Source organism: Coenobita brevimanus, chromosome 2 (genome assembly GCF_032717465.1).
Source record: "Coenobita brevimanus isolate Jiangsu-jjx chromosome 2, ASM3271746v2, whole genome shotgun sequence".
Taxonomy (NCBI): domain Eukaryota; kingdom Metazoa; phylum Arthropoda; class Malacostraca; order Decapoda; family Coenobitidae; genus Coenobita; species Coenobita brevimanus.
The window spans coordinates 21,913,821-21,937,395 of record NC_136955.1 but is presented as its reverse complement, the minus strand read 5'-3'; the positions used below and the strand labels follow the sequence as shown (position 1 = coordinate 21,937,395).

At 38.7% G+C, this 23,575-nt stretch overlaps 1 non-coding gene across 1 annotated transcript; it reads left to right on the top strand.

The window, feature by feature from the left end:
• Positions 1-21,474: 21,474 nt before the first annotated feature.
• Positions 21,475-21,593, top strand: LOC145392617 (5S ribosomal RNA). The gene has a single exon (XR_013896049.1). It is a non-coding gene; the product is annotated as a 5S ribosomal RNA (ribosomal RNA).
• The last annotated feature ends 1,982 nt before the right edge of the window (positions 21,594-23,575 follow it).

The window sequence follows — 23,575 nt, the reverse complement described above, 5'->3', positions numbered from 1 at the left end:
GTTAGTCCTGCAGGTGTGTAGTGACAGGGTAAGGATGAGATGGGACATACATACAGCTGAATACACAAGCTCGTGCTAAGGTGGGTGGTACGTTCAGTGGGTGGAAGGCTCAATGGGTTAGGGCAACAGCTGTGAGTGTCTAACTATAGTCTGTTTATTTTCGTCTGATAAAGATGACTAACCCGTTTCTGCTCAGTATATGGCCAGATGTTATCAGGCTGGAGGGCAAATTTGACTAACAACCAAGGAGACTCATCCCTACCACGTGGAATTTGACGCAACCTCGACGTACGTGTCAGGTTGTGAGAGTGGCCCAGTTCCCTTAGGCGAAAATGGACCAGCTATAGATATGGATATTGGCAAGTGGTCTGAAGAAACCTTTTAACAGCGATCAGAACAAAGTGTTACCCAAGCATTCCCTCTGTTTCAAAAGGAATTTCCGAAATCAACGCACATATCCAAATACACAGGTACTAGGTCATTTCTGGCTAATGAGTCACAGTGGGGGGAGTGGAATGGCAGCACCATTACCTTCCCCTTCCCCACCCACATCTGCTTCCACTCCCTCACTCTTCCCACAGCGGCCTCAGCTGTCAGTAAGAAATGACCAGGAATTTGTGTGTGTGTGTGTGTGTGTGTGTGTGTGTGTGTGTGTGTGTGTGTGTGTGTGTGTGTGTGTGTGTGTGTGTGTGTGTGTGTGTGTGTGTGTGTGTGTGGGTTTCGACAGTGCGTATGCTTCATGTGCTTGCAACTGTAAGTATGCAAGGGCGACACGAATTAGGAGAGATGGTTCGTTTAGGGGATGGAAAATATGGGGATAAATAGCACTAACTATTATCTGGCGCTAAGAAGGGCAGATGTGCTTTGGTAGGGTATATTAATAGGGAGAATCTATCATAGGGAATTAAAAGGGGTAGATGTGCATTGGTAGGGAGATGGTATTGATAAGCATAAACTATCACCTGTTATTAAAAGGGGCAGGTGTGCATTCGTAGGAATATGGTATTAATAAGCATAAACTATCACCTGGTATTAAAAGGGGCAGATGTGCATTGGTAGACTGAGGTAATAGAGAAAAACTATGACCTGGTATGATATGGGGCACATGTGCATTAGTAGGGATATTGTATTAACAGAGATAAGAAAAGCATTTCATCACCTGGTATTAAATGGTACAAATGTGCATAGGTAAATAGATGGTATTAATCCCTTTAATCAGAGGGCGTCCTTTGTAGTGTATCTCTCTATCTATCTATCTATTGCCAGACGCCTCAATCCCGTTTGGGGTGGCCACAAACAAATCGCCTCCAAGTCGCCCTGTCCCCCGCCATTTCACTGCCCTGCCCCAACTCACCCCCCCCTCTCTCATATATCCCTCCACCCCATCCCTCCATCTCACCCTCGCCTCCCCCTCCCTCTTCCCTCCTCCACCTCACTCACATACACTCTCTTCGTCAGTCTTTCACCCTCCATCCTCTCCACATGGCCAAACCACCTCAGTGTGTTCCTCATAACGCTTCCTATCACATCCACATCAACACCACAACGCTCCTTTATATCCTCATTCGTCAGCTTGTCTCTCCATGTGACTCCACAGGCTTCTCTTAAATAACTCATTTCCACTGCTCTCACTCTTGACTTGTGTCCTTCCAACAACGTCCAAGCTTCACTTCCGTACGTTAGAGTTGGTATCACAATACTTTCATGTAGTAACTTTTTCACTTCCATGCTCACTTCCCTGTTTCTTATCACTGCTTTCAAAGAACCAGCAACCTTTCTTCCCTGCTGTACCATTTCAAGCACTTCAACCTCCAAACCTCCATCCTTACTCATCACACTACCCAAGTACTTAAACGTACTCACATTTTCCAATTCCTCACCATCCAACCTCGCTGTACATTCACTGACTTCACCTCTCTCAAAGACCATCGCTTTACTCTTCCCTACATTCACCTTTAGATTCCGTTTCTTACTCTCCCAAACTCATCCACCAAGCCTTGCAGCTCCCCTTCGTCTTCACTCAACAACACAGTATCATCTGCAAACAACAGTACAGAGAGTTTCCAAACACTATCCTCTCTCACCAGGGCCACTCCAACATCCATTACCCTACCTTGTACCTCCTTTATTACCCCATCCATGTACAGATTGAACAACCATGGAGACATGATACATCCTTGTTTCAAACCAACTTTCAAAGAGAAAAATTCACTTAGTTCACCATCCACACGCACTGCAGCCTTCGCACCATCGTACATATTCTTCACTGCAATTAACAACTTCCCATCTACTCCATATATTCTTAACACTTTCCACAATCCTTGTCTATCCACCCTGTCATATGCTTTCTCCAAATCCATGAAAGTCGCATACAACTTCTTTCCCTTCTCTAGAAACTTTTCTACTAAAGATCTAAGAATAAATATCTGATCTACACAACCTCTTCCCTTCCTAAAGCCTCCCTGTTCTTCTCCAACTAATTTCTCTGTTCTTTCTCTAACTCTGTCAATGAGTATCCTACCATACACTTTTCTTATTATACTAAGAAGACAAATGCCCCTATGATTACCACACACTTCTTTTTCTCCTTTTCCTTTGTACAAGGGAATAATTATACCTGAATTCCAATCCTCCGGGACTCTACCTTCCTCCCAGGCCAGTCTGCACATCTTCCACATCCATTCTACTACTCTCTCTCCCCCATGCTTCAGCATTTCACCACACACTCCATCAATTCCTGGAGCTTTCCCCGATTTAACTTTCTTCATTGCTTCCACAACTTCTATCCTACTGATTTCTTCCTGTCTTCTCATCTCCCTCTTTCTCCCAGCCATTCCCCAGCCACTTATACTCTCATTACTTCCATCCTCTACGTGTAGTGTATCGTAGTTATTTAAATGAGATTTTATTCAGCTAACGGGACCGCTCTAGTAGTAAATGGGCTAAAGAAGGCTATATATAATTATCCATTTCGTGTCTCCAAACCTGAATAAAGATAGAAAGATATAAAAATAATAAAGTAAATAAACATGCACCATACTAATAAATGCTACTGGATTGGTTCTGGGTTCCTGTTTCTTCTGATATTACAAAGGAAGGGATGCAGTGGGACAGATGTGCATGGGATGAAATGGGACAGATGTGCATGGGACAAAATGGGACAGATGTGCATGGGCTGAAATGGGAGAGATATGCATGGGATGAAATGGGACAGATGTGCATGGGATGAAATGAGACAGATGTGCATGGGATGAAATAGGACAGATGTGCATGGGAAAAAATGGGACAGATGTGCATGGGATGAAATGAGACAGATGTGCATGGGATGAAATGGGACAGATGTGCATGGGATGAAATGGGACAGATGTGCATGGGAAAAAATGGGACAGATGTGCATGGGATGAAATGGAACAGATGTGCATGGGATGAAATGGGACAGATGTGCATGGGATGAAATGGGACAGATGTGCATGGGATGAAATGGGACAGATATGCATGGGATGAAATGGGACAGATGTGCATGGGATGAAAAGGGACAGATATGCATGGGATGAGGGACAGATATGCATGGGATGAAATGGGACAGTTGTGCATGGGATGAAATGGGACAAATGTGTATTGGATGAAATGGGGACAGATGTGTATGGGATGAAATGGGACAGATGTGCATGGCATGTAATGGGACAAATATGTATGGGATGAAATGGAACAGATGTGCATAGGGATAGAGCCTTCATTATCTCTTTTATTCCAGTGGTGTATTTTGCATTTTTTTCTTGTTGGATGATTTTATTCAGCTCTGGGCAGCCCTCTAGTGGTGCATGAGTTATTGAAACCTATATCTTACCCCGTCAGTTCTAAAAGCCTTTCCTTTCCTGAATTACATTGTTTTAAAATAGCAAAATTCAGTGGGAAGATGGTACTTTACTGAAGGGATAAGAAGTGCCCTCTCTCACCTGATATTAAATGAGGCACAGGTATTGAGTTATAGAGAAAGGATTAACAAGGATGAGAGGAGTTTTTGGTCACTTGGTTTTGAGGATGAAAGGTGTGAAAACAGGAGCTTTGAAAACATCCAGTCGTAACTGTGCATTGGTAGGTCAGGGATTAAATGAGACCCTTTTTATTATCTTGCCCTTTTCTCCTTAAACTAACAAAGTTTCATATGCCACTGAATCTTAAGTCCCAGGTGTGCATAGGTAGGGAGGGTATTAATGAGACAAGTGTAATTCCCAAGCCTGTACGTACTTCGTCTGGTAGTCCTGGGTTCATATCATATTGCTTCGAGATGTACGGAGGCAGAGAGCTATTTATTACATCGGCAAGTATGTAGCCCATTTTTATGTCCGTGTCTCTATGATGGGGTTGGACTGGGTATGGTTATGATTATTAAATGAGGCAGGTGTACATAGAAAGGGGAACAGGAGACTAATACTGATATTTGGGAGAAGGTGTATTATATTACCTGATCCTACCACCCTCCTGGAAGAGATATGACCAACCATTTTTTTCTGTGATAATTTGGACCTTTGTCTACTGTGTCTCCTTCAGGCATCCATACTCGTACATCCAGCGAGGAATGAGAGACAGGGGAGGCGAATGGGCTTTGGAATTTGACTGCTCATTGGCACCTCCTGGACATTTTATGGTGTTGTGTGCGGGGGTGTGATGTGATGTACGGTGGTGTGGTATAAGTTGGAGTGGTGTGGTATGGTGTCATTTAGTGGGGTGTGGCATGATGGTGTTGTATAGCGTGCTGCGGTGTGGTATGGTGGTGTAGTGTAATGTGCTGTGGTGTGGTGTGGTATGGTGGTGCAGTGTGGTGCGGTGTGTAATGTGGTGTGGTGTGGTGTGGTATGATGGTATAGTGTGATGTGGTGTAATGTGGTATGGTGTGGTATGATGTTGCAGCGAAATATGGTGTGATTTGATCTAATGTGCTTTGTAGTGTGGTGTGGTGTGGCTGAGTGTGGTGTGGTGTGGTGTGGTTTGGTGTAATAGGGTGTGGTGATATATGATGGCATAGTGTTTTGTGGTGTGGTGTGGTATCGTATGACTGTGTAATACAGTGTAGTATGGTGTTATGTGGTGTGGTGTAGTGTAATGTGCTGTGATGTGGTGTGGTGTGGTGTGGTGTGGTGTGGTGTATTAAGGTGATTAGTGTAATGTATTGTAGTGTGGTATTGTGTGGTGTGATAAAATATGGTGTTGTATGGTGGTGTAGTGTAGTGTGGTGTGGTGTGGTGTAGAGTGGTGTGGTATCGTGTAGCCTAATGTGGTGTGATGTTATGTTCTGTAATGTAGAAGTGTAGTATGGTGGTGTGTAGTGTGGTGTGGTGTGGTTTTGTGTAGTCTGGCGCGGTGTGATGTGATATAATGTGGTATGATGTGGTGTAACGTGGTGTGATGAAATTTGGTGAGTTGTGGTATGTTGTTGTTGTGTAGTGTAGTGTGATGTGACGCGGTGGTGTGGTGAAGTGTGGTATGGTGTGGTGTGGTGTGATTTGGTGTAGTGTAGCGTGGTGTAGTGACCTTTTTTGTGTGTGTGTCCGACTCGGCATAGGCATCACAGTCTGCTCTCCAGGCCCAGTATTCCTTCTACATACCATACACCTCCACATGTCACTGGTCTAATGTGGTGTGGTGTGGTGTAGTATGGTGAGATGGAGCGTGGTGTGGTGTGGTGTAGTGTGGTGAGATGTAGTGTGGTGTGGTGTGGTGTAGTGTGGTGAGATGTAGTGTGGTGTGGTGTGAAACGATGATGTAACGTCGTGTAGTGTAGCGTTGTGTGGTGTGGTGTGATATTATAATGTGTAGTGTTTGGTGGTGGATAGTACTCTAATGTGGTGTAATGTGGTGTGCTGTGGTATAATGGTGTAGTGGTGTGATGTGTACAGCACGATAATATATGCATGAACAGTATCGTCATTTGATACTTATTTCAACATATCAGTTAAGTTGTCTCCATGAGCACTGCGATAATTTGTTGGACAAAATCTGTGGAAGAGCAGTTAGATAAATTGCCACAAACAGTGCGATAATTACGATAGCGTGGTTATACACCAGGACAATTTATACGGCAAACAGTACGGTGATTATTCCAGAAACAGCAGAATGAATGTTGGAAAATGGAGTGAAAAAATCCAACAGCCCTCAGCACGTTTTTTTTTTTTTTTTTACACATTCATTTACGATTTAAAATGATCTTCCCCATTAGCTTTGCAGAAGAAAAAAAAACACCCTTTTTCCATTTATTTTTTTCTGCAGCTCATTGGCAGAATAAGACGATACTAATTTTCTGCACCTATGCCATAGCACCTCTTCGTGAATAGCATTATATTCTAAACACGTTACAGCTAAGCATTCAATTATGGCAAGTGAACTTGGATGGGATATAGGTGCCACAATAAGAGAGTGACCAAATCACGTTAAGCTATAAAGTATCAATATGCAACTATAATTGATATTTTCCCAATGACTTAAGAATTTGTAAAATAAAATGAGTGAGGCGTATCATGTAACGGTGTTTTCAGGGGTCAAACATCCATCCTTAATCCCTCTCACTCCTTACGTCAAATATTCTCCCCATCCCAAATACCTCTACTACTACTGCTACTATTAATAAAAATAATAATAATAGCTAGAACGCTGTAAAATTGTTCAAGGACAATTGTGATATAGAAAAACTTTGCACAACCATTGCCTACTAAAAGCCGAGCTATAAAGGGACCTTGAGGTCAAGGTCACTGATCTTGTGCATGTCACTTTAGATCATCAGGGTCTAAAAGTCCACCCAGCTTGGTGACTCTAGCTTTATACTTTCATGTAAAATCACGTGACTTCTCCGTCTTCCGGGGTAGTCCAAAAATTTGGACCATAGGAGAATAATCATCTGGTCTTGACTATAGAAAGCACTGCAATCTGGCAATGTCCCAGGTACATGCCATAAAAATTTCAGCCCTCTAACTTAAGTGGTTCTTGAGCTTTAGGGTCACTTTTTTCAGGATCCTATTCGGTTCCAGTAGTAGGATCAGGATAGTATTTGATCAAATGAAGCGGCCAGCGAGTACTGTAACATGACAAATAATGAAGGCTGCAGCTCCAAATGTGTGGGAAGAGCAGCGATTTTGATCATCCCAAGAATAATAATGATAATACTGACAAAAACAAGAAAACTTCCCACAGGGATATGGGAAGTTTTAATAAGAGTGATTAGTTGCAGTATCACAAAATGTTGCAATCAGTAGACAGACGAGCACATCGAAGAGAATGTGCAACGAGAGCTACTACACCTGTGTGTGTGTGTGTGTGTGTGTGTGTGTGTGTGTGTGTGTGTGTGTGTGTGTGTGTGTGTGTGTGTGTGTTTTCCTTGCTACCTCCAGATAGTTTCATTCGGCTTGAGTGATATCCTTTCGTGGGAAGGAGTTAGTGAAGGAAATATGCCGGCGAAATCCCTGTATTTCTATGGAAGTATCCGTAACTGATATAAATCGTTTTAAGTTTCACGGGTATATAAAAATCTTGACTCAGAAAATAATGGTCGCTATGCTCCTATAGAAGTGACAGTGATGGTAATATAAAAAGTTATATGAACAAACTACCACTGCCCCAACACCACCCTAGTGACAACAAGGACAACTGATATCAGCAGCACCCGTTTTAATTACCCACTGGTGATTAATGGTGGGGAAAACTATGAACATTTTTTCCAGTCACTGTCGGACAAATTACCATAATGATTTTAATACCGTCACGCTTCAATGCCGCTGGAAAACATTTTAAACTAATTCTTACTAAATCTATTCACTTTGTACTGCCAGTCGACCCACAGAGGTTTTACGGAGCATTCATCCTTACAGGGGAATATTTTTTGGAATGTATAGATTGGTTAGTTTTACGGCGGGCATATATTACCTAAACCGCTTAGGTGGTAAACACATGAATACACATAGATAGGTAGGTGGATAGACACAGATATTAATAGACAGATATACAAATATACGCACCGTTATGAATTGCGCGCTATAAATACATATCTTTATACCCACCTCAGTGAAATAAAAACAAAGTAAGAAAAATCATGCACATGTCTAACGAAAATGGTAAAAATTCTCTTGACTATGATGGGCACAATTAGCAAAGAATCTGAATTACATAACCTGTTTTTACACACACACACACACACACACACACACACACACACACGTATAAAGTGAACTCAGTTAAGGCTTTCATCATTCCACTTTTCTTCCCTCCAATCCAATGACGTATTTTATACTTTGTTGGACAAAGTAAAAGGATTGAAGGGAACTCCATTAACACTTACCGCACAGAACTGTCTTGTGTTACCAAGAACAAACACTAGAACAGGTGATCGCACTGAAAAGAGAGAGAGAGAGAGAGAGAGAGAGAGAGAGAGAGAGAGAGAGAGAGGAGAAATTCATTAGCCCCTAAAGTAAACTCATACATTTCTCATAACCACATTCACACTTCACACAACTTCATTCATAGAGCTCAGAAAACCTCAAACCACCTCCTTTGCACCTCAAAGTACCACACGCCACCACAGTCACATTTATACGTCAAAACTGTTTCAAACTATCTCACTCATACTTCGAAACTGTCATAATATCTCAGTTATACTTCAAAACTGTGTCTAATCTCATTCATTTTTCAAAGCTGTATCAAACTCTCATATTTGAAAGCTGTTTCAAACTATTTCATCAATACTTTAAATCTGTTTTAAACTATATCATTTATATCTCAAAACTTTATCAAAATATCTCATTCAAGCTTCAAAACAGTATCAAACTATTTCATTCATACCCCAAAGCTGTATCATGCTGTCTCATTCATACCTCAAAGCAGTATCAAATTATCTCACTCATACCTCAAAGCAGTGTCAAACTAGCTCATTCATACCTCAATGCACTATCAAACTAGCTCATTCATACTTCAAACCTACCTCATATCCATATCAAACTATCTCATTCATACTTCAGATTTGCTTTAAACTATATCATTCAAACTTCAGATCTGTTTTAAACTGTCTCATTCATACCTCAAAACTGTTTTAAACTATCTCATCCATACTTCAGAACTGCTGCAAACTATCTCATTCATTCCTTAAAGGTGTATCAAGGTATCTCATTCATTCATCTACTATATTAAACTATTTCATTCACAGGACAGACTACTTCAAACTACTTCAGCTGTATGTCACACTACCTCAGACTATCTCATCCATACGTGATATTACTTTAGATAATTTCATTCACATCTCAAATTATTTCAAACTATCTCATTCACACCTCGAACCATTTACAAAACTAAACGGGCGAAAAAAAAAAAGCTGCATAAAACAATTAATTACTTCACTAATTACCGATATAATGAGTTCACCGCATGCATGATTTTCCACTTTAATTTACGACATGTGTTAATGAAGGTAGTGCGTCATTAACTCGCGCCTGTCTGAACCATATTATTGGGATCCTTTCGGTGTGAAATTAATCATGTCCTCGGTCCATTGTGCAGTAATTTATGTATTTAATTCCCTCGCATAATGACATGGTAGATCAATGAAGACTGACGATAATTTGCCTCTGTACCTTTTTTTTTTTTTCTTGAATATATATTACTTTATGCTAGAATAGAGAAGGCAGCGTTGAGAGCAGCCAACATTTTTTCATCTTCGATAAAAAGTGAATAAAGATAATTCCTGGTACAAAATATGTTCACTTCGAGAAGTGTGGGCGTACTGCAATTAATAGGCTGGGGGTCATACGCAGTGGAAAATGCAGACTGAGGAAGGCAGATCCTAAACTGACCACCTGCATATTTAAAGGACTACCGGTATAGATACTACTCCTGGAATAGAGAGCTGGGCAGTAAATGTACTTGAGAGTGCAGCTAAGCAGGTGTTTAATGTCCTCTGCAATGGCCAAGGAATGCAAACAAAGAATTAAAAAGAACAGTGATCAGAACAGCAGCCACAGAAGTGGGAGAGAGAGGTAGATGTAGCATCGCAGCGAAGAGAGTGTAGTTGAAGGGAGTCAGCAATAGAAGAAAAGATGAGACAAAAAAAACTCTCGTACCCACTTTAGATGGGCCGTTTGAGGCGAACGTGAACATAGAGATTAAAGGATACACAGAATCGGTTCATCACACCTAACTTCTGCAAAGATGTTTTTACCAGATACCCAATTTGACCTTTGAAAGACAGATTAACAGAACAGAAAGATAAAGGATAGCCATATGAAAGATTATGACAAGTTGTGAGATGGAACAATTGAAGTAACATGGTTCCTTTTGTTTTAGTCAGCAAGAAGTGACCAGAGAGATGACAGCTGTTTCACAGCCTCACTCCGTGACTGTTGTTGAGAGTGCTGTGATGGACACTGGGGAAAACAGGATGAAACGTCATGGGTGGAATTATCAGCAAATGAGTAAAAAACAAGACTGTATAATTATATACAGCCCAATAAATTATTTATGAATATGAAGATGAGTGGGGAGTGAAAGAACAAAGCTTTGAAGAACTCCATCAAAAGAAGAGCAGTGGCCGTCAATAAATGTAGCTATAGAATGACGGTAGATGAAGTTTGAAATGAGGGCACAGAAATATTGATAAAAAACTCTGAGAAAGTAGTCTGGAAATTTAAAAAAAAAAAAAAAAAGTACCAGACTCCGTGGATGAAAATTCAGATGTCTAGAGCAACAGAAAACAGTTTACTGAAGTGCCGAAAAAAAAATTACGAAGAATATGAGAGGACTTGCAAGAGATCACCAGTGTTGTCCCAGGACTGTACGCTTTGCTAACACTGGGATTAAGAGAAGGCAGAAAGTACCGTACATCTTCTATAGAGATTTTAATTATATGCAAGGAAGTGCTGGAAGGGGAAAGAGATGGAAGAATACCTAGAGAAACGTCTAAAATAGAAGAGAGACGAAAGGTTGAGCAAAACAGTCAGCTTTATCAGAGAAAGAAACAGTTGAAAAGCCACCTTAGAGATAAGTATGAAAAAAAAAAAAAGGGGGGGGGAGTTTTTGGTAATATAACAGGATGAGTGGAAGGAATTTCATGTGGAACTCTTATAGCACTCAGAATGTAATCTGAACAACAAATCTGGCAGGATTCCAAGCAGAAGTATATGGTACACATGATTCAAGGTGGCAATGGTGTTGGTACCATTTGAAAACCACCTGTACGTTTTGGACAGAATTGGGAACATCGAGATTAAATTAGTTTATTTATTTATTGAACAAATTGTTTATTTTTAGTTTTATTCATATGTTCCTTTTTTTCATTTTTTTTTTTTCATAAGGTTGGAGAGAGGAAAGCATGCTTCCATCCCCAAGATGATACGTTTCATAATGCACGATGAGCACGGAGATGGTTCTCGAGTACGTAAAATATTATCATTCCAGAGAAAGAAAGAAAAGAAAGGACAGGTACAACACTGATTTTCTAGCACCTTGGTTCCAAAGCCTTGCCTGATGAACCATTCTGCTGGACGAATGGTGGCCACGTATGTCACATACATTAATTCATCCGGGAACAGTGAACCCATTAACTTTCAGCTTTATACTCATGTTCTAATTTAAGTTCTTTATGGAACAACTGAGCCTGGTTCGTTATCACTCTGCCTGACAAGGCCACTTCATCACTTTGGCATGTCAAAATCATTCCATCATCACTTAATCATGCTCAGTACTCTTACCATCTTTCTTAGTTTTTCCAATGCTCATTCGGTTCTTCGAATCATTATCTGCACAGAATTTCAATATTTTCCCCTCTGCTTCTTCATACGAGAAACAGTTAATGAGCCAGTACCGTGTGTGTCACTCATCATTCACACAGGAACACCACGTTTCAGATTATTTAACAGTTCCACCTTATCCTGCTTTATTGTTTTTGTTTTATAGTGCAATAAAAATGTCTTACAACATTTTCAAAATCGGTATTAAAACTTGTGACCAGAGAGGTGAGTGAAAATATACGTAAAAAAATGGATGGCCAGTGTGGTAGGTCATTGGGTAGCTAAGTATCAGCTACCATGGTAACGGCGAGCCTGTTTCCTCACGTATTTCGGCTGATTTTTCGTGATCTTAGCGGATCCCTATGTCTGCTAGAACAAAGAAAAGTGGATAAGGTACTCCTGCATATTTGGAAGTACAGCTGTCGTAGCAACAACCAAATTTAACCAGTTTTAAGGCATCCCAAGAACGCCGTGGTACAAGAGGGAGAAGCCAGTCACGGTGAGTCAAGGAAATTTTCATGGGATAGGGATGGATCTGGAGGAAGAGAGAGGAAGAGGAGCGAAGAAAAAGAACTGAAAAAAATGTGGATACTATGGAAGAGTGAACCAGAAGGAATTATGCAGGAACCGTGAAGAGGAAGAGGAAAGAATAAGGAAGGTTGGTCAGCAACACAAACAGCTGGAAGACCAGGAAGAAGGGCAGCAGTGTGACAACCCATTAGATTTAACCTTCAACAACAAAGAGTTTATAACATCTACGGAGGTAAGTCAAGCATCATCAAAAAAGAAAACGTGCAGAAGTTGTAATAAAGGAGTTGAAAAGCAGGAGAAGGCCATATTGTGTGACGAGTGTGAGGAATGGGTCCATATACAAACAGGAGGAAGAAAGGGATGAATAGAACATAAAATGTCAAGAAAGTTGTATGAGCCAATTTTAAATGATAATGGACAATGTGAAAACAAAATATTTGTGTAAAAGTTGCTTGCCGAGAAATGACAAAACAACAAAAAAAAAAAAAAGAAGAAGAAGAAGAAGAAGAAAAGGGACTAGCTCAGGCTTGTATGGAACCTGAAGTTATGACGGAAAAAAATAAAGAGTAGGAAAGTTATGCCAAAGAGGTAATGGAAAGATGAGGAAAAAGCGAGAAGGAAAAAGAGTATTTAACACAGAAATTAAAAGAAGCAGAAAATGAACTAAAGAAAAAGGAAATAGAAAATAAAGAAATAAAGATTATATTTAGTGAAATGAAAGAAGATCGTGAAAATGACAAAGAAATAAGAAAAATAAAAAAAACAGATAACGGAACTGGAAGACAAGATTGTGAACATCAAAACAGAAAAAGAAAAAGCAACAATGAATGAAGACAAGCTTAGAGAAATGTTGATAATTGTTAAAGAAGAAAATGTAGCATTAAGAAAAAGGATGGATATCGAAAATCAAGAAAAATCAAGGTAGAGTATGACAACCTAGAGGAAAATAGAAGAAAAGGAAACAGAATTAAACAGGGAGAAGAGCCGGAAGAAACGGGTGAAAGAAATAAGAATGTAAGTGAAAGGATGCTGGGGCGGGAGAACGGAAATCGAGAACGTAGAGATCAAACAGATGAAGAGGGGGGAAGAAAAAGCAACTGATAAAGAGGAAGAACAAAAAGTAGAGAATGGTGAGAAAGGAAATCATGTGAAAGAAACAGGGAAAATCAAAAATAAAGCAGTGGAATCAGTGACAAATGAGGTAAAACAGTGGAATGGTCAAAGATATAATAGCAATGCTTGAAGAAATGGACAGAGGTTCGATTAAAGTGAAAAAGGTCTGAGAAATGGAACATGGTACAGAAAAATTCAAAACTACCACAGGCATGAGACAATACAACAGAAAAATATTGAGGACTGTAAACTCTTCTTGAGAAGGAACTGCAAAAAAAAAGGAAGCTTCAGCAGATATAAACATCGTGAAAGGTTATCAGGGGAAATTGAAAGCAGAAACATGGAACGCATTGAATGTAAATATTATAAAGAAAGAAGATGTAGGAAAGGATGGAGATGTAAGTTTCTCCATAAAAAAGGGAACTGTGTAGATATTTTTAGAAAGGTTATTCCAGAAACGGCTCATTCTGTAAATATGAACATACAGAAAAACTGAAGGAAAAGCCACGAAACTGACAATATGAGCCTAAGGAAGAAAAAAAAAAAGAGAAAATTTTCAGGAAGACAAAGAATTAGGACTAAAGAAACTATTACAAAGGATAGAGGACATATGGAAGGAAATAAGTGCAGTGCAAAGAAAAGTGAGGTACTGAACAGAAATTATGGAAAAAGGTTGAGAGACGTAACAGAGGGAGAGACAGAAAACAGAAAAAAGTGTAATAAGAATAAATGACATAAAATTAACTGTAACAAAGAAATCAAGCTAATGTATGCAAACTTTGGAGACATCGAAGAAAAAAATGACAAGTTTAAAAGAAATCACGAATGAAATTACCACAAACATAATAGTACTTAATGAAACATTTAAAAAAAATAACGAAGAGGTGAATTTAAAGGATATAAATCATTCAGCAACAAAAGAGAGACCAAGGGGGGAGGAGGAATTGCAATTATAGTTAGAAATGAAATGGGAAAAAACACACTGAAGATTAGTAAAGGAACAGAAGATATTGAAGAAATGATAATAAGAGTTGAAACCAGAAAAAGAGCACTAAATACAATTAGTATATATGGAAAAACACAAGGAAGAGAAGCAAATGAAAAAATTAGAGGTCAGTTCAAATATTTATGTGAACAAATTAAAAACATTGAAAAACTGAAGGAGGATAATATAATAGTAGGATATCTAAATGCAAAGATTGATAATGATAAAGAAGGGCGAAGAGGCAATGACGAAGAGAAAAATGAGGGTGGAAAGACACTAATCGAAATGGTTAAAAAAGTCAATGGAGAAATATTTAATAGACCTAACAAATGCAAAGGATTGTGGACTAGAGTAAATAAAAAAAAAACAAGAAAAGTCAATTTTCGACCATGTAATAACAAATAGGAATGTTATGGATGGCATTACAAGTATGACAGTTGATGAACAAGGATTGTATAAGCTAACAAAGTATAAGGGCTGGGAAATGAAAGAAACTGATCATAATACAGTAATTGTCATAATAGATGACAGTATGAGTGAAGTTAGAAATGACAAATAAATGAAATGGAATTTCAATAAAGAAGGAGTTTGGAACAATTATAAAACGAAGACTGAAAATAACTGGGACTTTGACAAATTTTGGAATAGACAATACAGTGAAAGAATAGATATTGATAAAGAATGGGAGAAATGGGTTAAAACAGTATATTCTGTACTCGACGAGGTGTTTAGAAAAATAAAAGTACTACACACAGAGTTAAACCTGGAATTGATAAAGAAGTAAAACAACTAATGAAAAATAAAAGAAACCTTGGGAAAAAAATAAACAAAGAAAATGACGAAAATAGAAAGAGGGAATTAATAAATGAAAGAAAAAGAAGAACAGCAAATAACTAAAAAGATCGAAGAAAATGAAGGACAAAACTTGAAGAAAAAAAAAAAGAATGACAAAAGGAATAATAATGATGTATTATGGAAGATAAGGGGGACGACCCTAAAGAAACAACCGTGTCAGTTCATAGTAAAAGACAGAGAGGGAAATGATATAAGAGAACCTGAAAAAATAAAATTTCGGGTCTCAGAATATTATAAAGAGGTATATGAAAGCAACGAGGCTACTAATGAATATAATGAAATATACAAAATTATTAGAAAATCTCACTAGTGACTGCTGGAAATATAAAAACAGTGAGGATGAAAAACTGAGTGAAAAAGAAGTCAGAACAGTAATAGCAAGTCTGAAAACGGGAAAAGCAACAGGGCCTGACAAGATATGTAACGAGATCATAAAAAGGAGTGGGAGAAGCTTGAAAAACTCTATAATAAGTATGATGATAATAATATATGAAAGAAAAAAAGTTACCAAAGGAGTGGCACAAAGCACATGTAAAAAACATATAAGGGTAAGGGTCACACAAAAAGACCTAAACAACTATAGAGGAATAATATTAAACTCTAATTTACGAAAAATGCTTGAAAAAATAATAAAGATCGAGGAGAGTGAAAAACTAGAAAACATGAGTGATTACCAGTGTGGAGCAAGGACAGGGAAATCAGTAAGAGAACATCACTTTATAATAAGAAATATCATAGAGGATGCACAACTTAAGAAACAAGACACGACAGCAGTATTTTTTGATATATCCAAATGCTTTGAAAAAATTATATTAAAAGGAGCTATGAAAGAACTGTGGCTGAATGGAATGAAATGAAAAAACTGGAGGTTAATATACAAAATGAATTCAAAAAACGTTTTAATACCTATAACAGAAATAGGTGAATGCAAAGAAATATATATAAAGGAAATGATAAGGCAGTGATCTGTATTAGGAGCTAAAATGAGCTCCATAACAATGGATTCAATAAGTAGAATGATAGTGGCAAAGGAAAAAGATTGGAAAATAGGGGAAGTGAAACTGAGTCCGCTAATATTTCAGGGTGACATTATGGCCATTGAAACAAATGAAAACATACAAGAAGTCATAAATACCATAGAAGTATTTCCGAAATTAGAAAGATTAAAACTGAATGAACAAAAAACTAAACAAACATCACTTGTTGGAAACAGGATAGGCACTGAAATTAACGGAAAATAAATAGAAGAAAAATCATCGCATGAATACTTAGGAGAAATAATACAAACACAAGGAAAACATAAAGATGTAAAAAACAGAATAAACATGGCGAGAATAGCAGCAAATGAAAGTATGAACATAATAAACAAGAAAGAGATGAATGAGAAGAGGATAAAAATAGGATTAAATTGTATAACACATGTGTGGCACCAGTAGCACTATTAGGTGCAGAAGTGTGGATGAAACTGAAGGAGCAGAAGAAAAAGGATTTTAATAACATACAAACACAGTACCTAACTAAGATGCTGAAGGTGCCAAGAACAACATCAAAATGTGCACTGTTATATGAAACAAAAGGAATGAAAATTGTGCACAAGATAAATCAAAAGAAATTGGAATATTATATAGAGCTGAATAATAGAGAAGAAGAAGCAATAGAGGTTAAAATGAAAAGTTATTATGAGGAAAATGAAAGAGAATATATGAAAGAAATACAGAGGATCAAAAATAAATATGATATAAATTAAAAACCTTGTAAGAATAGGAAAAAGTGAAGCAAAAAAGATGGTAAAATACAAAGTGTATGGAAAAAATGAAGAGGAAATTAAAGAAGAAATGAGAAAAGGAAGTAAAACAAAAGATGCAGCCGATCAGGAAATGGGAAATTATATAGAAGAGCTAAATTTTGAAAATGCTAGAATAATATTTATGTTGAGGACCAGCATGATGGATGTAAAAGAAAATTTTAAGAAAAAGTACGAAAATAACTTGATATGCAACTTATGCCAAAAAGAAAATGAAAACCAGATTCATATATTTAATTGTGAAGCATATCAAGATATAACAAGAGAAATACAGGGAAAAGAAAGTATTAATGAAATACTTAAACAAAATAAATTAGAACCAGTAGCATAAAATGTATGACAAGTTTATAAAAGAAGAGATACAATTGTACAAATGAGGAATGAATTTAACAAATAAAAACCAGTATGAGAACCAGATAAAACTGAGGAATAGAGAAAAGGGGTGAAAAGAAAAAAAAAATAGAAAACACCTAGAATGCAGCCATCAGTCAGAAGACGAGCTCCTGGATGGGAGAAGGCGCGAACAACAACAACAACGTAATTACGCTTCATGCACTCCACACTCACTCATAAAGCCTTTCAGTACATGCCACTGATGGAAATAATCTTTAGATTTGACCGTGAGAGTAATTAAGAATAAAATGAAGTGGTGATATAGTATTTCATCATCTTCATCATCATCCGGACCTCTGTTTCCACCCTAGGGCAGGGTGAGGAGTAGCAATGTCCAGACATCCCAAATTTGCCCAGTCCAATGGGCCACACCTCCATTCACTCATCATTCAAGCCCCCGAAATCCTGGCTCAATCGGACACGCCAAAAACATTCACCACGTTCTGTAGCTTCACATAAACGTATCCGATTGAGTCAATCCAGACACTGCCACGTTAAAAAGGGTTGCCATATCCCTGATAATCCACTTCTCACAACATTCATCCAGCCAGCTCGATCTCTTGTCAGTTCCCTAGCCTCACCGACTTCCAAACATCTCTTCCGCACACACTCATCCACCATATCTCTCCACCTTCTTCATGGCCTACCTCGCCTCCTCCCTCCTTCAAATTCCCTCAGATATACCTTTTTCACCACTCTATTGTATTCCATTCTCTCCACATGACCATACCATCTCAGTATCCTCTCTTCGATTCTGGTGTCCACCGACTTCCTCATCCCACATCTTTCACGAATCTCATTATTTCGTATCCCATCCACCCTCTGTACTCCACATACCTCCCTCAGCAGTCCCATCTCCACTGCTCGTACTCTTGACTTTTCATTTTCATGCCACACCATAGTCTTACATCCATATGTTAAAGTTGGGATTAACACTCCTTCATGTAAGCCTCGTGCAGCTGCAACACCCAAGCCTCTGTTTCTTATCAAGGCCTTCATTGCACCACCTAATTTTCATCCTTGTGTCACTCCACTTTCTACTTCTTTTGCACATTTTCCTCTCTTTTCTATCATTGTACCCAGGTATTTGAAATCTCTCACCAATTCCAATCTCCCTCCATTCACTGTAACATTGCACTAGGAGACACCTTCTCTCTCAGTAACCATCACTTTACTCTTTACTACATTTACTCTCAAGGCACGACGCTCACAGACCTCAGCAAAACTCTGCACTAGCCTACAAAGGTCTTGTCCGGTATTTGCAAGCAGTACTGAATCATCAGCATACAACAAATTTGAGATATTCCATCCATCACCATTCATTCATGATATAGTATTTACAGTTACTAAAAAAAACTAAAATTGTGATGAGACATGACATATTCGCAAGAACAGAAACTGATGGTTAAGAATGGTTAATCGAAAGATAGCAGTGCTGGATGAAAGTTAGTCAGGAGAAAATTAGTATGAGAGAAATGGATCGTCTGGTTCACGATCAAGAGTAGCAGAAACGGTGTGAGCATTGATGTTCCAGTTCCTTCAGTCATTTTTATGGGTTGTTATTCAGGTATCAGGCAAAAAAGTGAGTATGAAGTTGTGGGCACTGAACCAAATAATGTTTATTCCTATTTACTAAATTATTTGGTTATTGAGGGGTTTCATCATTGTCGTAGTTAGGCAGACCAGATAACCACAATCAAAGAGGTTTGACTTTAGACTGGTGTTTAGAGTTGACACCACCACTGACACATGCATCTACCTTACATGCCACGGGCAGGGTTAACTGTAAGTAAAGTAAGAATCAGACAATATACACGAATCACCACCAAGGCCTGCAGTCTAAGCAACCCCAGTGAGTATGCACTGCAATCAACACCATCTGTGGCTGCCCTGTAAGCTAGTCTGGCGGGCGCTATAATTTCAAGTGCCCTCACACAATTTGGTCGGGATTAAAAGAGGTGCCGGGCCATCCGATGCCAGTAATTGGTGGTGTACCTGTATTGCCTGACGACCCCTTTATTCTCAGGACAAAAACGCCACAGATGCAGCTTTATTCGCAGGCCCTACTCGAGAATTTTATAGGTTACTGAGATAAGATGTTAACTGAGGAAATTTGAAAACGAATAAAAAAAAAAAGAGCAATAAGCACAAATCAGTTGTCAGAAGAAGATAAAATATGCTGGAACACTCTCAAGACGATCAGGGATATGGGAAGGAGGATGTACTGTACAAGCTATAAGTAGTTAAAGGATTAGAAAGATAATGAAGGCAAAGCATAATCTAGCGTAATAAGGATAGAAAAGATGACTACTTTTTTCAAAATATATCATTATAATCCGCTCCAATAGGGTGACACCCCAAGACAAGAATAAGCAACGATATTTATTCAGATTAAAAGTATCAGCTCTCTTATGTAATGGTATGCGCAATGCATTTTAAGACATCCACATGCACACCCCACTGATATATGATTTATCCCAACTGCTTCACATCTTATCCATTATCCATCACTGATAGATGGCTATATTATCTCCCCATAATCAGATCCTTTCAATTTGTTCTGTTCTGTACAAGCTTTTAACCCTCCTGGATAGTCAAATCTCTAGGATGAAACAATTTTCACACCATCCTTCCATCTTTACCTTGTCCTCCCCATTCATCTCACTCCCTTTTCTTGCAATCTTTACATACATAGTACTAATTTCTCATCACCCATTTCATCCATACTACCATATCATCTCAACATACCCTGGTTTCTCCTTTTCATTATAACTTTTCTGCTTTTGCACCTCTACCTTACTACTATTTCTTTTCCAGTCAAACATTCTCTTCTCACTACCTGTAGGGCACTATCATTTTCGGCATACCCACTCTTTCCCAGCGTTCAGCAATCAAGCACACGTCACATATACCGCACAATTAGCACAACTTTGCCTTCAGACATACTTATCATCGCCGGAGTATTCACTGACCTGTTCTGGACAAGTGAGAAATGTATAAATTAGGAACGAAGAATCTGATTTTGTTGCTAATTTTTTCTTCTTTTATACATTTTATTTTGCCGAGGGAAACGCCTGTACTGCAGAGCACTGACAAATTTTTCAGTTAACCTGTCAGGAGGCTAGACATCACCTGAATGAGGCTGCCACCAGACTGTCATTCATCTACCCGTGCAGGTGGTCCCAAAGTGGATGACCAAAATTCATTCATAACAAGACAAAGGAAGCCAATGATAGCCACACGCACACTTGCAATAAAGCAAAGGGGATGAAATAATTAGTTACGGGAGAGGGGCGATCCCCGGAGGTACCACTCTGGCTGAAGCCTGGTCCGGACAGAGGTCTACTACCGTGGAAATTGTACGTATTCCTAATGAATATATATATATATATATATATATATATATATATATATATATATATATATATATATATATATATATATATATATATATATATATATATATATATATATATATATATATATATTGTTACATAGCCTATGATTTCATCATCCTTTGTATAATTCTAATGTACACTATGCTGCATGTTTGATCACGATTCGCCTCGTGGCTTCCATAGTGCGTGTTCTACCTCACTTCCCCCCTCCTCCCTTATAGTAGAGTAAGTCGTTCTTTCTGTTGTTCAGAGCAGGAGTGTCAACTCTTTGTCCCCTATGGCTTCATTTGCGCGTCCTTCTTACAAGTTGTATCAAGCTCTGCCGGCCCCAATATAATGAGCTCAGTCTCTGCATTAATTGCCACTTAGATCTACTCCTCATTTTGTTCACATCTCTGTCCTCCCCTGTACAGCTGTTATCATTTTTGTGAGTGCTCAGGAAGTCTCCAACCATCTAGCTGCTGTGTAATTTGAGTATAAGTGTTATTACATTTTTTTTTTTGTACTGTATAGCATAAGGTGTTAATTCGTAGGCCTGGTGAGGTTTTTGTGATTAATGTAAAGTTTTTTCTGTCAGCCAGTAGTAATAATATTTTGTATCTGTAATAATATATCTTGCATTAACTGAGCTTTGCCAACGGCCATACCACGTTGAGTACACCGCTTCCCGTCCGATCAGCCAAGTTAAGCAACGTTGGATCTGGTTAGTACTTGGATGGGTGACCGCCTGGGAACACCAGATGCTGTTGGCATCCCTACGTGTCAAGTAGGGTTGGTGGAGGATTAGTGCCCCTCCCTGTAAAACTATTAACTCTAAGCCATTGGCCACCCCGTCTGGGATACATGGCGTCTGGCAATGATGATGATGATGAACTGAGCTTTATCCGGTTTTCTCATTTTATCAGGGCTGACTAAGATAAATTTACTCTTGCTAATTTCGTGTTAATAGCGGCTATTGCAGTTAACCATATATTTAACCTGTTTTTGCCATTACATTATCCTTATGAGTACTGAATGTTTAGTTGTTAGTTTGAGCATTAAACTTTAACTTGTAATTTTACCTAACTCTTTTGTTTTGAACCTGGAACTTTGCGGGACAGTTTTCTCTGCTCCGTAACAATATATATATATATATATATATATATATATATATATATATATATATATATATATATATATATATATATATATATATATATATGGCGTTGTCCTCTCCGAGGCCTCTCTCACCCTGGGGTCGGGGGAGCCCCAACCAGCCTCAAACTTGGGCTGGATGAAACTTCACCTCCGCCCTCCCTCCCAGTGGCCATCATGGGTTCCATCCTGCCTAAAACCTAGTTCAAGTGGAAGTCTGTCATTGTCAAATTTTCGTTTTCTGAACATACGCCCCGTTAGGCCTGGGCCACATCTTACTACTAGACAGCATCACAGTGCACAAACCTCCGCCAACACTTATACCGGACAACTCATCGTTCGTTCGTTAAAGATTTCCTGCACCTATAGTGCAGGCCGGGCCATTCATTAGCCCGGTCAGTGGAGTGTGGGCTGACTTAAAAAAGAAAATAGTAAGGGGGGAGACAGGGCCTGGGGATTGCCCAGCACACAAGCCCTGTCTTCTGGCTGGCTTTATGGTGTGTGTGCAGACAACTCAGACCACCACCGAAATTTAATTATCTCTTCCTTGGCCCATGACGCACGCATTCACAAAATTTCATTCAAATCCATCGGGAAGTCTTTGAGATATCTTGTGGACGAAGCAACAAACAGGCTAACTTTCTTTGGCAGAAATAAAATGGTACAATAACTCACTGAGTGAGTGGACAAGCACTGTTTTTAGCCACATCTGTGTGTGAGCCAAAAAGAAGAGTGAAAATACTGGTAAAGGGGAGCAGCAACATTTGCAGCAAATCCTTCATATTTTTTTAAATATTTAAACTAGCCGATTAAATGCACTCTCTTAAACATGAATTATAAATTATGATAATTACTGCTACCTCAGGGGTCAGCAATAACTGGTCATCTTTTCATACGGTTATCTTGCCGTACCCATATAATTTACCCATGCTAAAATGAATAAGGCAATAAATTAGAAACCAGAAAGCACTCTGGGGACGTACACCTACGCCAACACCTACATAATTTATTATTTACTGCTGTAATGCTTCTTTGTTACCAGTCTAACTCTTTCACGGTCTTACATAGTCATTCAAATCGACGGTCATATTTTGTCCCACAACAAAATCCTAGAGAGCACATACCTTCGCCAATGCCAATAAAATTTATGATATATACTTGCATTTGGGTTCGGATCCATTTCAAAAATTAATCTAATCGAGTCTTTCTTTGACCCACTGCCCACATATCCACCAGATTCCACTGAAATTCAACGGCAACTTTTTAAAATATCGTGTACACCATCAAAGGCAGACACGGGAATACATAACTTCACCGGCAAAGGTAACGAAATAAAATACCTACAGTCTGAAAAAAAAAAAAAGTGCTTGGACCTACAGAAAGAAAGGACAGTGCGAATCTCTTGAAAATATGAATAACTTCTGCCATACAAACCGTGACACAAGAGATATTTTGAGGTCCAAATTCATATTATGGGTTGGATGTATTCCGAGTCTCTAATGAAGCTAATACTTAAGTTTTAAGTAAAATTGCAAGTAATCATCAATTTAAATGTTTATTCATTCCAGTACTGTACTCATAATTTTCCTACTAACGAGGC